Source organism: Octopus bimaculoides, chromosome 1 (assembly GCF_046866305.1).
Source record: "Octopus bimaculoides isolate indiv1 chromosome 1, ASM4686630v1, whole genome shotgun sequence".
Lineage (NCBI taxonomy): Eukaryota > Metazoa > Mollusca > Cephalopoda > Octopoda > Octopodidae > Octopus > Octopus bimaculoides.
Genome location: NC_142928.1, coordinates 106,458,470 through 106,476,697, shown reverse-complemented (window position 1 = coordinate 106,476,697; position 18,228 = coordinate 106,458,470).

The window sequence follows — 18,228 nt, the reverse complement described above, 5'->3', positions numbered from 1 at the left end:
AAGCAAATTTAAAATGAAAAAAGCAAATAAAACGAAGGTATGGAGATTAAATACGCTTTACATCGCTTAATCAGCCAAAGGAGTAAATGTAAACAACTGAATACTTGTCAGTGATTGGTTGAAATTATCGAAATAAGACAATTTTTTACATGAAATAAATTCGAATACAAAATTATTTTTCTGTTCTATAACTCAAAATAGATAAGTATACGAAGTTCGAAAGTCTTTCCGTACCAAAAACACTACGTAAAACATTAATGAAAAATGTGGCCCCTGTTTTAAAATAGATCCTAATTTTCTAACTTATAAACTTATATAACGTGGTGATGAAAGTGGATATGAAAAAAAAAAACGTTTTCTATATGGGGGATTCGTGCAAAATTAACTCAAAAGTTTAAATCTCAAAAGTTTTAATCCATAAGTACATACGTGCATACTCACATACATACATATATACATATATACATACATGTGTATAGGCATGCACACATACATACGCATGTACACAGATGCATACACGCACATACATACATACATACATACACATGTACATATATATCATGAACTAACTATTACTTTCTCAGATGCAGCACAGAATTTTGTCAGTGAACAGGTCGCGGTCTCAAAGTGACGAAAATATTTTGACAAATTAAATTTAAATGTTGAAGTGAATCTAACGGATTTTGTGTGTTATTTTAAATGGCCTATAAACACCTTCCACGCTGCAATTGTTTTCGTTCCAGCACACGATCTCAGATCAGGTCACTTGCTATGCAAGTGCATCTCCGTAATAAGAGAAGTTTGTTATTTAAGATTTGTGTATGCATTTATATATACTGTTGCAATAAAAAAAAAAAACAGGAGAAATACGAAGAAAAACTAAGAGAAAGTATAAAAAGGATATGTGCATATATCTAAATACTCACATACACAAACGCATACATATATTCATACACTCACGTATACATATATATACAAATATATATATACATATGTATATATATACATATGTATATATATACATATATGCATACACATACATATACATGTATAGATATGTACACATACATATACACACACATGTACATACACACATACACATATGTGGGCATATGCAAGTATACATGCACATGTATACCTATATACGAATATATAATAATATGAATAGTACATGACATACGTAAAAGAAATAACTATATAAGTGAAAAAGGGGGTATAATGTTTAATCTATCAATTATATCAAACGTTGTTAATATAAAAATAGGAAAGACCTTTAGAGATAGTAGTAACAGTTAGAAAGGAAAAATAAAGATAGTAATAAGGGGAAAAGAATGCAGAAATTTTTTTTTATAAAACTCTTTGTATGCATAACCAACAAGGTATCGACACTAATTTAAGAGAGTGTGTTCAATTAGTGAGAGTGATTGTAGTGCGCTAAAAATTACTGTAAGTATAATCATATATCATTTATAAGAATTTGGTTAATATAGGTAGATTTGTAAAGGACACAAAACGAATTTTTCAATATAAAATGTGTGATAGTAGAGAATGGAAGTATTTATTTAAAAAAATACAAATTATATAAAAGGAAAAGAAATAAGTGTAAGAAAAAAGATTAAAAAGAAGGAAGAATAAAAAATTGAGAGAAGGGGGAAAAGAATAAAGGAGAATAAAAATAGATAAGATAAATTAGGGTAAAAAAAATATACACCGAAAAATATTAAAGAATGTTTGTGTATATCAATAGAAAAAGTAAAGGTTAAATATCAAACAGATTGGTAATAGTTGGTTACAATAATAATATAAGTAGCAATATTTATAATAAGTGAGAGATGTGTATTTAAGTACATATTGTGAAAAATATATCACATATAAAAAAATGGATATATGTGTGTATATATTTGAAGTAGTGGTAAAAAAATTGTCTAAAATATGTAGTGTGCAAGAGGGAAAGATATATGAATATTTGGTATAGGCTTTATAATTGAAAATAAAAATATGAAAGGGTCATATGATATTGGTGGGGTTAGAATAGCATATGAATAACCAGGTAGCGTAAGATAGTTAAAATAGAGATAGTATTAAGGATAGGAATCTAATATAAAGGTGGTAATTATGTAGAGAGAGGTATTACACAAAGAACTAAATTATAAGAAAAAAGTTTGAGGAAGAGAGGTGGAGAAAATTATTTAAGGTTAATAAAAAGGAATTTTGACATATGTTTACAAGAAAAAACTTTTTCATCTCTCGAATTTAAAAGAGAGTTATTCATCTTCATAATATTGTAACCTTCTTGTAAGCATAAATAGCAGATCCTGTTATTATGTCTATAAGAAGGAGTTGAAGAGATAATTTTCCAAGAAATCGAGTAATATATGTTGCTTCTTTTCAGTTACTAAATAAATATTTTCTATTTCTAAATTTTATTTTAACAACAGCAAGTATCCTTTTTCTCTCTCAATTCTGTAATATTAACAACTATTCTTTCTTTTTCTTTCAAACGAATATAACACTATCTAACCATAATTTTACATAATTTCCCTATTATATTACCCTAATAAATTATTTTCCTGCCCTATGATTTTCAAGTAACTTATATGAAATCATACTAATCTACCTACACTTCCTATCCCAGATATCTATGATGTCATATTGTATGCTTATTCTTTATATGTATACACATATGTATGCACCTTTTTTGTGTGAGTGCGTGCATGTATGTGTATAATATGTGTGTGATCATTTGCTTTTTTGTATCTATATATGTGTATGTATATATAGATATGCGTATATGTATGTATATATATATATATATATATATATATATATATTAAAGAGAAATAAAAATGAAAATGCCACTTTTTAAAAATATTTTTTTGGGGTGTTTTAATTAATTTACATTACATGTTTCGGTTTTTTTGTGAAAAACCTTATCAAAAATGAGTAAAAAAAGATGTGAGAAGAGAAGAGGGCTATTAATAAAGTAAAATTGAAATTAAAATTAAGAATGACATTCATAGTTTACTGTTATTTCTTGCATGCGCACGTGGTCCTTTCGTTCCCTTCTGAAAACATGGTAATTCCAACTCGCTGTGATAGTAGATTACTACTATCTGTTTTTGTATATTAAATAGTGGTCAAGACTTTTTTGACCACTCTTACAAAAAAAGTCTTGACCACTATTTAATATACAAAAACAGATAATAGTAATCTACTATCACAGCGAGTTGAAACTACCATGTTTTCACAAGGGAACGAAAGGATCACGTGCGCATGCAAGAAGTAACAGTAAACTATGAACGGGATGTGGTAATGCTGCTGAGAAAGGACGCCTTCAATGGGGACGTACTAGGGATTTTCGTCCCATAACTCTGCTAAACACAGAGTTTAAGATTCTGGCCAAGGTGTTAGCGAAAAGGTTGGCACTTGTCGTCGGTAGTCTGGGCGGGGAGGCACAAACGTGTGCAATCCCGATCAGGTCTGTCAACGACAACCTTCACCTTATGCGATACATCGTAGAGAGGGCGGGGATTAAGGCTGGCTTCGGTGGGCCCTTGATCAATTTAGATCAGTCGAAAGCTTTCGATAGGGTCGACCATCGCTACTTGGAAGCTGTCCTCAAAGACCAGTTTTCAGAGGCTGGATTGCTGCAGAGCACAGCTATACCTGCTCGGTGGTCAAAGTAAATGGCCACCAATCGGAACCGTTTAGTATCACACTTTCGGTCCGTAAGGGCTACCCGCTGTCACCTCTTCTATATGTGTTGGCTCTCGAGCCACCTTTCGAAATTGGACGCGGGAGGGCAGTGTCAGCGTACGCAAATGATATCACCGTCATGGTGTCGGACGCCTCCGAAGTGGAGACGGTCGGCTCCATTGTAAGGGAATATGAGTCCCCACAAAAAAGAACTTTGCCGTGAGGGGGACGACGAAGAGCCTAAATGGCAAAAAGTCGGCAGTTCTAACAAAAGAAAACAGAAATAAAAACATACCGACGTCAACACGAAAATCTGGCAGGCATGATCAGATTGGGGAGACGCCTTTGAGAACAAAGGAACAAGTACCACCACCAACAGTAGCAACACTAGTACCGTCAGCAACAGCATCATCATCACTACCATCACCACTACTATCACAAATACCACCATCATAAACACAACCCAATTCACACTCAGAACTCAGATCGCACATCCCAACACCGGCAATATTCAGGCATCATTAAGTACACAACAATAAGTGCAAACAACAAAGAACTGATGGAACACATATATAAAGCATACATTGACACACACCGATTTTATCACACCAACAAATAACAGTCCAACGCACATAAAAGTCATCCGAACATAACAAAATACACACAAAACCATAAAAACGAAGTATCTTGAAGAAGTTCGGTCTTTAAAGGGAAATATCAACAAAAGACTGCATAAAGAACGGTTCTTGGAAACATCCACGTAAAGTCATGGGAACGGAATATCTATTCCCAACCCACCAGCAAAATTACTGTAAGTAACCTTTCCCGCATCTATTTCTTTATCTGACAAGGCCTTGTTTAGGACAGGCATTATAAATGCACGCGGGCTGGGGTCGCCTTGGGAACATGACCAACTACTCAATGACTTCAGGTCACTAAGTGTAGATGTGGCTATCAGTAAAACCACACTCTCCGACCAACAATCATTCATGCCCTTTTTGGTTGATACGAGATCTATTTATCTCCATGTCAACCGGAAATGGGAGGTGAAACAGCAGTCTTGTTTCGGAGAGGTCTGGATCTCAAGATATGGACTATGTTCAGGGACCCAGAAGGTGGACCTGGATGTGAATAGTAGTGAAGGGGTCCCTCAGACTTGTGGCTGTTAATGCAACAGGAGCCGGACAACCAGATTTCTTCATACGTCTGTTCCTAGGAACATCTCTGTTAGTAGGCGATTGGAATACCGTCTTGGAATACCGAACTGTGTAGGGCTAATAGACAGAAGATGGGGTGGTAAAAACCTCGCAAAGCTGCTCAAACATTTCCACATGTCGGACAGGTACCGACTGGATTTCTAGGACGTGCCAATGTTGACGTGCACGAATAGCATCAGGTCATCCAGGTCATAACAAGACAGGTTATTGTGTAGGCAAGCTGATAAGGACAGTATACGCTGTCTACTTTTCGAAATCATCGGCTATACAGGCCACACATTTGTGATCTGTGCAGTCGACCTAGATAAGCTTAGAAGGCAGAGACCCAGTTACTGGAAGCTGAATGCGTTACTTCCGGGGTACCAAGCTTACAGACATCCGATTAAAAAACCTAGTTAAGCAGGAAATTGACTGGGGAAATCGTCAAGAGCAAATGGTGGATTGCTCTGAAAAGGACAATTAGAGTAGAATCAGCTAGGTTTAGTAAGGCATCACTGGCAGAAAGAAATAAAATAGAAGGGAACTTAGAAACTTAGAAGAGGCGCTTAGGAAAGGGATAGCAACCGATGTGCTGGCCGCGAGATTGGCCCTGATTTCTAGTGCAAATGGTAGCAGAATGGAAGAATTCCTTGTTCTGTGAGTCGAAGAGCAGTGGAATTGCCAAGAAAGGACCCAAAGAAAGGGGATCACGTAGGAAATTTTAGGCCCATGACACTGCAGCACGCAGATTTCAAAATTTTGGCGTATTAGCTAAGAGGCTGGCTCTTGTCGTTGAGTAACTTATTGGGGATGCGCAAGCAAGCTCAATCCCAAGCAGATCTACCATTTGATATATCATAGACAGGGCGGGTAAAGAAGATGACATAGGGTCGACCACCAATACTTGCTGGCCGTTCTCACAGTGGTCGGTTTCGGTCTCGTTTTCCATGCCTGGATCGACGCAATGTACAGTGACATTTGCTTTGTAGCTCGGCTGAATAGTTATCATAATCATTCAACACCGTGCGCTCGGTCGGTCAAGATTGTCCTCTCTCGTATTCTTCTGTATATACTGGTTCCTGAGCCACTGCAGCAGAAACTGGTCGCATTGAGCGGCATTCCGTACGAACTAAGACGTGGGAGAACCGTGTCAGCATACGCGAACGACGTCACAGATGCAGTGCCGAACAGTAAGCACATATACCTGGTGAGCACTGCTCTAAAAGAACACGAGGTTGTGACAGGGACAAAAGTTTATCAAAGAAAGTCAGTAGGGCACCTGGAAAGGCAGGGTCATGCCGTCCAAGAACGTCGTGGGACGCTGGTTGGAGGGACTGGTTAAATTGCTGGGAGTATGGCTTGGTCCCGATGCCCAGGTGAAGATTTGGGACAAGATGACGAGCAGAGTGGCCAATCTCACCCAGAAATGGGCCGAGAGAAAGCTATTCAGAAAGGTCGCGCAAAGGCGGCAAATTCTTACATCGCCTCCATCATATATTATTTCCTGGTCATTGTGCCTTGTCCTAGTTTACTCTGAACCAAACTGGAGCGCATGCTTTTCTGCTTTCTGTGGAAAGGACGCGTTCCACTGATCAGGCGCTTCATTTTCTATTAACAGCAAATGGAGGGCTGGGGATGTCATGGTTACTGATGTACAGACATGCGCTGAGGCTGTGACATTTCCAGCACTTCATTGGTGGTAAACAAGTGTGGTTGCCGTTTGTCAGACACGATTTTCTACAGCTCGTCTCTTTGTGCTGCAGTCTTGGATCAAGGATAGATCGAGGCAGGGATCATGAAAATTAGAGAGTCGTCTGACGCTTACATTCTTCTGTCAGTCGGACAGTGCGGTCGATTGATGTTCCACTCTGGAATTTTATAGCGTGTTAGTGGCGAGCAAATGCGATAGCATACATGGGTAGACTCTGGGTGTCGACGAGAATGAGCTGGCTATCTACATGGGAGGATTTTTGGGCCGGGACCCATGGATAATTTCCAGAAATTCTTGGCCTGGCTGTGATCCCGGAGGGCATTGCTCGTTCGGGATAAACTCTACAGGCATGGAAGTACCGTCAGCCGCGGTGCGCGCAGAGCGACGAAACTGTTCTGAACGCATTGTTGACTTGTTAGTTTATGTCGAACACCTGCTGTCGCGTGTAGGATCGTGAAGTTTTCCCCGCCGCCTTCCTTTGACTGGGAAGGGTAGGTAGTGTTTCTTTGTGTGGTGGCCTTAGCAAAAGAGATCGTGTGACAGACCAGGTTGAAAAGGCTGAAGACAGACACTTTCTTCTTTGGCCAAGCCCTCATCAACTTTCACTTGAAAAGGAATGTAAGGATAGAGAGGGAAATGCTGCCGCCCGGCAATTTTGTTAAAAGGTGGGTAACTGTAGCGCGACTGGCCTGAGTGAACGGGCTTACTCTAATCATGCACCTCTAGATCGAGGGTAGATGAAGCGGGGAGGCACTGTGAGGGCGATCGTGTTTTTTGTGGGGCTTCTACGAGCAGCCCTTGGACGTGTCCATCTTTTGGGGATTTAACTTATAATTTTTTTTGCAATTCTTTTTTTACACGCTTCAATCGCACTGTTGTGGCATCGTCTGCCGTCCCCAAAATTTCATAGAAACACTCAGTGATGAGTAAAGAAAAGATTATAATTTATGCAGCGAGCAGGCAAACGACTTAACAGTATTTTTGTCCGTCTTTACGTCTTGAGTTGAAATTCCGCGGAGGTCGACATGGCCATTTATCACTTCGAGGTCGATAGAATAAATAAGTACTAGTTTAAAACTGAGACTGATGAAATCGACTTACTCCCACCTCCCACCACCACCACCACCACCACCACCTAAAGTTGCTGGTCTTGTGCCAAAATTTGAAACAATTATTACAATTATTTTGAAATAATGTTGTTTAAACCCAGTCGGACCTGAAGCGAGCAGCCGTTTAAACACAGGCGTTACAGTCTCGATAATTCTCTTATTTTTTCCCGACATTGTTTAGCCTAGACTACGTACAGTGTCCAGTATGCAATTAATTAGAGATTTTGGGTGTAATACAGTTAATTTTTCTTTATCTAATGTCACCTCCCTATTGTGGATTACACATTGCTGATTTCTTTTTTTTTTAATGTTGTCAGTCTAGTTTACACACAAAACACACTCAAACATTCTTTTTGTCCTGTACTGTCCATAATCTTTTTCTTAATGTAAACCTTTGTGGTTAATAAAGAAATCATCATCATCATCATTATTATTATTATTATTATTATTATTGACTGAGGGAGCAGTGCATGCCATCAAAGTGACACTGGGGTACAAATATACGAAGCCCAATATACCCATCATGACTACTCGCCTGATAAGAATCTACCAGACGCATGCGTCACAACCATATGTGCGCGTCATGGTGATCTCATATCAAGATAAACAGTGCATGACCTTGTTGGTGTGGTCCAGTTAGAATTTACTTCACGTTGAGTAGCCCATCCCGCTCAAAAGGTCCCTGAATAACAATGACAAAGGTAGAAACAACAACGGCAGCAACAACAGCAATGACAAAAATAATGGAGCTGAGACACAAACCGGTGCAAAGGCTTGGATTAGCTCTTCTAAACTTTCTTTTGCTGGAGAAACTAGGTCATCTCTTCAGAGAATATAATTCTCTGAAGAGGAACTTAAAAATGCTAGACAGCTAGTCGAAAGAGATGGAGTAGCTGTAAAGTTAAATACCCCACCTGAGACAATCCAGGATGCGATACACCGCACAGCGACGTACCGTACAATCGGTTTAAAATCAAAGAGGGTGGAAAGAGTCACAGAGACTCAAATACAAAAAGCTTTAGGTTCCGTCTGGAATCTAAAGGAGTATATACAGAGAGGAAGGGCATATGGAATGGTGGACGTTCGATTCCGCACCGAGGAAGAAGCCAAACATCATTCTCTGAATCTCCTCAAAAGCGAGGAGCTGTTGTTAGTTCCCTTCTACTGCAGTCAGAGACTGGCCAAAATCATAATTCATCAGGTGCCGCCAGAAATAACCGTTCCTTGGCTAATTGCTGCGGTGACGATAGACATCAAGGAAAATTCGAAAATCTTCGAAGCCTATCAGACCAAAAAGGAGAACTGGTGCAGGGTGACCATAGAACTCCCCATACAAACGAAACAAAAGAATGTAGATCTCATCCTGGACCAGATCCTTCTTTCTGGAGGCAGCATAATTCCAGTTAGAGCAGATGGAAGGAAAGCAAAGTGCCACATCTGCTTTTCAACTATCCATTTAAAAGCCTGCTGCCATAGACTGAAGGAAAAAGAGAGACGGGCACCTCTCCTCTCTACACCAACAACGGCCACCAGAATTCTAGCGACAACAACAACAGTACCATCATCAGCAGCAGATTCAGCCGTGGCACCACCAACACCAACAACCATACCGACACCGAGTTTTCCCAAACACTTTTCAGAGCCCGAAGATGTTTCGCTTCCCGATGCAGAGTAGGTGGACATCACAGATGGAGAGTCGGACCGCGATGAGGAGTGGAAGTTAAAAACAAAAAACGGAAAATAGACAGAAAGAAAAACAAGCATATGGACAAACAAGAATCCTCATCCACATAAGAAATAGAAGGAAAACACCAAAACAACAAAAACAAATACACCCAAAACAAACACTGCATCGACACCACCTCTAACACCTGAAACACAAGCCATTCTACACATGCAACCATAACAACAATAATCACACCACCACTGCAACAACAACAACAACAACCACCACAACAGCAGCAACGATAACAACCACCACAACAGCAGCAACGATAACAACCACAACAAACACAAATTAAAGACACTAACATTACAAACTACATGGTATAAGTACAAAGAAACATTGAATTAACGAAGCACATAACACACACAAACATTACACCAAAAGATTTTGTCATACTCACAATCTCCCTACCTTCACATATACAAATCATTCAAACAACACAAAACACTTACACACACTTAAAAATCCAATTCCCACTGGAAATCGGAAATTTTCGAGGGACTATCACTAAGAGAATTCTTGGTGATTTACAATTGGAAACTACCCCACCAACAGGAGGAACGGGTAATCCGCCCCTCCAAACAAAACCAAGTAAGTTTTCCTTTTCTTCTCTTTTCTTTTACCGACAACATGGTCGTATACAGAATAGGCAGCGTGAATGTACGCGGCCTAGGGTCACCTTGGAAGCGGGTTCATCTGCTCATCGACCTCAGGGAACTGAATGTCGATCTGTTGGCTATTAGTGAAACCAAAATCTCCGACTCACGGGATTTCCGATCTATTTTCGGTGACTATGAGGTATACGCATCTCCAAGTCGTCAGGGGCCCGAGGCAGAGTCGCTGTGATGGTTCGAAAAAATCTGGATCTTGCAATACGGACGATCTTCCTGGATCTGGAAGCTAAGTCGGTGGACCTGGACGTGTGAGGCAGCGAATGACATACTTTCAGGCTAGTTGCCGTCTATGCCCCGACAGGGGAAAGACGACGGGATTTCTTCAGACGTTTGGAAACTTTCGGGGATTAGAATGGAGTTTTAGCTGTAAGGTGGGACTGCGTATGTTTAGCATATAGGAGAGGAGGGTGCAAAAGCGTTCAAAATTTTGGCCAAGGTATTAGCTACGAGGTTGGCGCTTGTCGTTGGGGAGCTGGTAGGGGAGGCACAGACATGTGCCATATCGAAAAGATGCATCCATGACACCCTTCACTTCACGCGATACATCATTGAGAAAGTGACTAAAGAACCTGACACGGGTGGAGCTCTGATCAATTTCGATCTGTCTAAAGCTTTCGGTAGAGTCGACTATCTATAGCTGGCGGGGGTCCTTAAGGCAGCTGGTTTCGGACCTGTATTTAGAGGCTGGATCGCTGCAATACACAGCGACATCTGCTCAGTAGTCAGAGTGAACGGTCACTTCTCAGAGCCATTCAAAATCATGCGTTCGGTTCGGCAAGGTTTCCTCTTGTACGTACGTACTGACTCTCGTACGGACTGACTCTTGTACGTACTGACTCTCGAGCCACTACTGCACAAACTGGAGACGCTGAGAGATATCCCGCGTGACCTAGGATGTGGGGGATGCATTTCGGCATATGCCGATGACGTCACCGTAGAAGTGTCGGGTCATAAACACATAGAAATGATCGGCACTGCTCTCAGGAACTACAAGGCTGTTTCAGGAGCGGCAATCGATAATTAACCAGGAAAAATCAGTGGGTCTGCGGCTCGGCACCTGGAGAAGCAAGTCCATGCTGTCCAACTGTGTCATTGGGCGCTGGACAGATGGACCAGTTAAATTGCTCGGGGTCTGGTTTGGTCCGGACCTCCAGATGGACAAAAATGGGGACGAGATAACGGGCCAGGTGACTACTCTCACCCAGAAATGGGCGAGAGAAAGCTATCCCTGAAAGGTCGACCAGAAATGACTAACGTGTATATCGTGTCCGTCATCTACTATCACTTGACCGTCGTACCTTGTTCTGGCCACCGTCTGATTACGCTGGATCGTACACTCTTCCGCTTCTTGTGGAAGGGACATGTCCCGTTGGTCAGGCGGTCCCTCTACTATCAGCACCCGCTGCGTGGTGGTCTGGGCAAGCCGTGATTGATGATGTGCAGACATGCGCTGAAGCTATGACATCTCCAGTGCTTCCTTGACGGTGAACAGGTGCGGTCGCTGTTCGCCAGACACGTATTTCTGCAGCTAGTTTCTTTAACGGAGCTGCAGTCCTGGGCAAAACAGAGACCAAGGAGGAGCATTTGGAAAGTGGAATGTCTTCAAGCGCTCACAGCTTTCAGCCAATTGGACAGTGCGGTAGGTGGAACGTCCACTTTAGCCTTTTATAGAGGCTTAATGGAGGAAAAGTCCGACGACGTTCTTGGGGAGACCCTGGGAGTCAAAGAAGATCAGCTAGTTGCTCTTTTCCGAAGAACATTCGAACCGAGACTGATGAATAATTCCCAAAAATCTCTGGCCTGGCAGTGCTACGGGGGAGCTTTACCTGTTCGAGATAAACTTTATAGGTACGAAAGTGCCGTCAGCCGAGCGTGTCCGAGATGCTCGCAGGACGACGAGACAGTTCTGCATGCATTCGTCCAGTGCCTAGGCATTGTTGACCTGTGGGTTTATGTCGAACACCTGCTGTCGCAAGTGGGATGGATCCGGCTGTCAACTGAATCCATCGTGAAAATCACCCCGCCGCCTTCCTTTAACCGGGAAGGAAAGGTTATTTTTATATGCCTGGTGGCCAGGGCGAAAGAGACTGTATGGTGGATGAGATTGAATGGGCTGAAGATAAACGCTTTTCTCCTTGGCCAATCCCAGATGAACTTCTTCAAGTTTCATTTGAAAAAGAAAATAAGGGTAGATGTGTTGTCTTCTAGCCAGTTTACTGAATGGTGGAAGAAAGGTGTGAGTGAACGGGCCTGTCCGGAGCATACGCCTGTAGTTGGAAAAGAGAAAAGGAAAAAAAAGGCACCTGTCTCAAAAGTCAGGGCATCCTTGGTTTTTTATGGGTTTTTTTCTATGAACAGCACTCGAACGTCTCCTCCCTATTGACGATTACACATTGTTAATTTCTCTCTTTTTTAAATTTTAATTTTGTCAGTCTTGTTCGCACGCAAAACTCTCACAACACACATACGCACACATTCTTTCATTTGTCCTGTGCTGTCCATAACATTTTTCTTAATGTAAACCCTTGTGGTTAACGAAGAACACATTATTATTATTCCTTCGTAACACAGTGTAGGTAAAAATGCACCGGAGTCTTTAGTCATCTGTCAAGTCACAAGGACCTCGGACAGATAATACTTTCCTTAAGATGTGCGTTGTACCCAATAAGGCTACTTTTTGCAAGACATGATTCTTGCATGGGATTTCCAGTTGCCTCAAGAAGTCTTGAAGTTTCAATGGGATTGAGCCCAACGCTTCGATCACCACTGGTATCACTTTTACATTACCTTCTCACATTTCATACAGTCTTGCCATTTCCACTTTCATTTCGGAGTACTTGGTGATTTTTTCAACCTCTTTACTCACAACATTCATGTCATTTGGTATGGCTACATCAATGATCTGACAGTATTTGTCTTTCTTACTCAATATGACACTATCCGGCTGACGGTGTTCGATTACACGATCCGTCTGAAAATCATAGTCCCAGAGTATCGCTACTTTTCCATCCTCCTGCATAACTTTACTTGGTACAATGCTCATACCAGTTCTCTGTTACTTCATATTTGTATTTACAGCATATGAGCCAATTAAGATAAACACACATTTTATCGTGGCGGCGCTTGTATTCTTTTTGTGCAAGACTCTCACATCCACTTACTAAGTGGGTCACATTTTCCACACTCTTTCCATAGAGTCTGCGTTTCTGGGTGTCAGAAGTTTTATAGATGTTATACTTCACTGAATTGTTAGCGAGAGCCTGCTCTTGTGCAACAATGATCAGGCTTTCGGTGGTACGCTTCAAATCACCTCGTTCAAGCCATGCCCACAATACTGTATTATCCTTAACGTCATGTGTATTCCTTTAAAACTGTCCATGCATTCTCATTTCAAGAAGTCTTTTCTCTTCTCCTCAGCTCTATGTTTAAACTCTTCCTTGCCCATCATTTCATCTGCATTTACACCCATATCTTTCGCGGCATATTGCAGCAGGTCTTCATCACTATTTATCAAATACTCGGCAAGCGTTCTACTTTCACTCCTTATGCAATGGTTTGTACTAATTAGTCCTCTGCCACCATTCTTTCTTTTTATACACAGCCTCTTTTCGTTTGCTTTAGGGTGTAGCATCCCATGCAGCGTCATCAACTTTCTCGTCGTTCTATCCAATGTTGATATTTCCTCGTTAGTCCATTTGAGGATGGACGCACTATATCTGACTACCGCAACTGCCCAGATATTCATTGTGGTAATCAATTTTTTGGCATTCAGGTTGAATTTCAACACCATCTTCACCCTTTTTTGAGGCCTTGACTTTCATTTCTCTGTGTAGAATGTCATCCAGTTCCAAAATCCCTAAATATCTATACCCACTACAATCGGGTTCACCCATGGTCTCTCCTGATGGTAACCGTAATCCTCTGCAGGATGCTTTCTTCCCTCTTTTCATATTAAGTACTGAGCATTTGGTAATCCCAAATTCCATACCGATGTCCCTATCACACTTCTGGACTGTTTTGGTTAAGGAATCTATCTATTTTTCAGATTTCCCAAACAATTTTAGGCCATCTATAAACAGAAGATGGTTCAATGATGGGTTTTTCTTCCCACATCGGTAACCCATCTTAACTTTCCTAAGAGTCATTGTTATGAGTATTAGTGAAAAAATAGTAACAGAGAAAACGAGTCACCTTGGAAGATTCCCCTTTTAATATTAACTTCTCTAAGGAATACATTACTTGAGTACAATTTGGATTTCGACTCTTTCATGCTATGAATCAGAAAATTTGTGATGTTTTCAGCAACACAAAACATCTGCAGGCATTCAACGATCCAAGAATGAGGCACCATATCATATGCCTTCTTAAAGACAATCCAAGCCATAGACATGTTTGTATAATGTTTTTTACAATGCCTCAAAACTGTTTTATCGATGACCAGGTGATCCCTGGTACTCTGAGAACTCTTCCTACATCCTTTTTGTTCCCTTAGTAGTATTTCTTCCTGTGCCAGAAAAGTATATGTCTTTGCTGCACATATTCCAGTGAGTATCTTCCAGATTATGTTTAGGCATAAACTTAATGATTTTTAAACATTCTATGTCAGACCTAAGTAACTGAATTTAGTGTTGAATACGTTCTTACCAAATAGGCATTTTGTGGGAATGTTGTTGTTTTCTAATCTTTTCACCACAGAATCGTTGAGATATTCTCGGATGCGTAGTACAGGTGGTTGAGATCTGTAATATCAGCATTATTAGCTGAAATTATACCCTTAAGTGCAAGGCAGATTTTATCAATTACTTTCAGATTTTGATTAGAGTTGAGAATTTTTGGGAGAGTGTCACGCTTATTCATATTGGTTTCTTTAAATTTCAGCCATTCAATTATGGTTTGATTTTTTAAATCATCTAGTTCAGTTGGCTCAATTTCTGTGAGACTTTCTTCATCTATTTGATTTTGGTGTTTATGGTTGGTTCAGAGAGTATTTCATTTGGCTTATTAGTTACATTGACTCTTTCTATCATTACTGCATTTTTACTAGGCCTGTAAAATTATTTCCTCAGTAGTATCTTTTTTAGCTGCAACTTCGTTCCTTTTATCCCTTATTGATTGTTTAATTTGGTCAATCTCTAATTCAGTTAGTAATTTCCTTTTCATAATATTTCTTCGGACGTTGGCAAGTTTATTACTATGCAGGATCTTACTTCAGGGTGCTTCTCTTTCCAGTTTAGGTAGGTTTGTTCAGTATTAGATTTATTTGTGGGGAAATACATGGCACGATAGAAGGCCTTAAGAACTTCTTTATTATATTCCCTTGACTATTTTTCATTCCCTTTCTTTTGGTTATTTGATGACGAGCGTGGATGGCCATCTGTTGGAATATTCCGGTTGTGGGGTACTTCCAGCTCCTATGTTTCGGCAAGATTTGAACCAGTAGCTAATTTTTCGCATCTAGTCTGCTTCCACACTGGGGTGCGCGGACCTTGTTGACCCGGGTGACGTATGATCCGGTGTGTATTTTGCGTTGTTATCATTGAGGCATGATGAGTTTGGACGTTGGCATTAGGGGACAGGTATGTCTGTTTAAAGTTAACTTTTTGAGACAACAACGCCTCCGAGTTCTCTGAATGAAAATATTGTTCATAACGTAGTTTCTTAAGGCTAAAAGATCTGCGTTCGTCTGTATTTTTTTTTGACGGGTTTATCTCTGGGCATAGTTTCTTCGTGATGTTTTTAAACTTATGAGTTGTTCACTCTGTCTATGTTAGTTCGAAGATAATTGCTTTGTTATTGTTTTGCTTCGTCTGTGACACGTGCTTTCATATGTGTCTATGTGTGTCTTGTAAATTTTACGTAGTTGTGTAAGCATTGGGGTGTATGTGTAGTCCTATGGATATTAAAATGTATATATGATTGTGTAGACATTCAAGTGTATGCGTAACTAATCAATTTATGTACTTACTGTTTTGTTCCACTTATATCATTTGCAAACGTTGCGATGTTGATTTCGCACGTGTCTTTCGCATATGTTTCATTGAGACATCGTGCATGGGAGAATTTGTGCTTTGTATGGCAATAAAATATCATTTTTTTTGTGGTTATTTTCGTTAAAACGCCGCTTCCTTCAGGTTTTCCACAGATTCCTTTTTCCTCTTCCACCGATGTTATTAGATTAGATTTGTTTTTGTATGGAGATCCCCGTGTAACACGTCCATGTTGTTATTCAGCGCAGAGCTGAATCTGGGTTTAGATGGTCTGTCCTGCGAGCTTTGTATTTCAATGCCAGACTTGTTTGCGGGCCACTTAAGAGACGTCTACCTCAACTGGTAACAAAATGGAAAAATTCCCACTTTTGTTTGTCGAGTGGCGGTGGAACTGCTGAGAAGGGACCCAAATAAGGGGGATGTTATAGAAAATTTTAGGCCCATCACTCTGCTCAATGCAGAGTTGAAGATTTTGGCCAAGGTGTTAGCCAAGAGGTTGGCGCTTATCGTGGACAGGCTGATTAGCAAGGCGCAACCATGTGCCATCCCAACCAGGACTGTACGTGACAACCTCTACCTCATGCGTTATATCATAGAGAGGATGGGTTATGAAGTTGGCATGGGTGGGACTTTGATCAATTTAGATCAGTCTAAAGCCTTCGATAGGGTCGACCATCAATACTTGGCATCTGTTCTCAGGGCAGCTGGTTTCCGTCCGGTCTTCCTTGACAGTGAGCAGGTGTGGTCATGGTTTGTTAGACACGCTCTCCCACAGCTCGTTTCTTTGACTGAGTTGCAATTCTGGATTAGGCGTAGACCGAGCAGGGGCGCTTGGCACCTCGAGTGCCGTCAAGCGCTCACAGCATTCTTCCAGAGTTCAATTCTTGCGTCCTATAGAGGATGAGTGGAGGAAAAGTGCGACAACGTTCTCGGGGAAGCTCTGGGCGTCGACGAGGATCATCTAACTTGTCTGGTCCGGAGAACTTTCGGGCCGCGGCCCATCATAACTTCCAGAAATCCCTCGCCTGGCAGTGCTACCGAGGGGCGCTAATCGTTCGGGATAAACTTTGCGGACACGGAAGTGCTGTCAGCCGGGCCTGCCCAAGGTGCGCTCAGAGCAACGAAGCCGTTCTGCACGCACTCGTCCAGTGCCCGAGCATTGCTGACCTGTGGGTTTATGTCGAACACCTGCTGTCCTGTGTAGGACAGATCCGGCTATCAGCTGAATCCATAGTGAAGATTACCCCGCCGCCCTCCTTTGACCAGGAGGGGCAGGCAGTTTTTAACTGTCTGGTAGCTGTAGCAAAAGAAGTAGTATAGTGGACTCGTTTGAAAGAGCTAAAGAAAGGCACTTTCCTCTTTAGCCAAACCCTCATCAACTTTTTCAAGTTTCACTTGAAAAGGAAAGAGAGGGTGGAGAACAGGATAAAGAAATGTCCTTTGATGGAAGCAAAAGAACTGAAAAAGCAAAAAAGAGGAACATACAGCTTTAGATTTGACACCAATGAAGAAATTCTTTTCGTAAAATGGCTTGATAATACATGCGTCACTATTGGAACTAATTATGATACAGTGGAACCTCTTCAAAAAGTGCAACGTTGACTGAAGGAATGCAAAGAAAAGGATTCAGTTTCTCAACCTCATGCGTTCAAAAATTACAGCGCATATATGGGAGGTGTCGATAAGCATGATTGGTGGCTCAGCAAATATGTAACAACAATCAGAGCTAAAAAGTGGTATTGGCCTATCTTCATTCGAATTGTGGACATGGCAGTTGTGAATGCCCATATCATATATAACTTGATAAATAGCGACGATGAAAAACCAGCCACCAAAATGGATTTGCTTTTATTTAGAAGAGTAATTTGCCGATCCTATTGAAAAATTTCTACAAACAGGTAACAACCAGGTAAAATGCGCAGCTGTTCAGCGCCTTCACATATCTCTCATGATGTTCGTTTTGATTGCAAAGGACACATTATAATGAAACGAAGTGAACAAAGGCGACGCCAGAATAAGCCATGCACTGCTATGCCCAGGTCATAGTGTTCGAAATGCACAGTCACTCTATGCGTAACCTGTTTTTCTTCTTATCATAAGTCCAATGGCTGAAGATAAAAGTACCTATC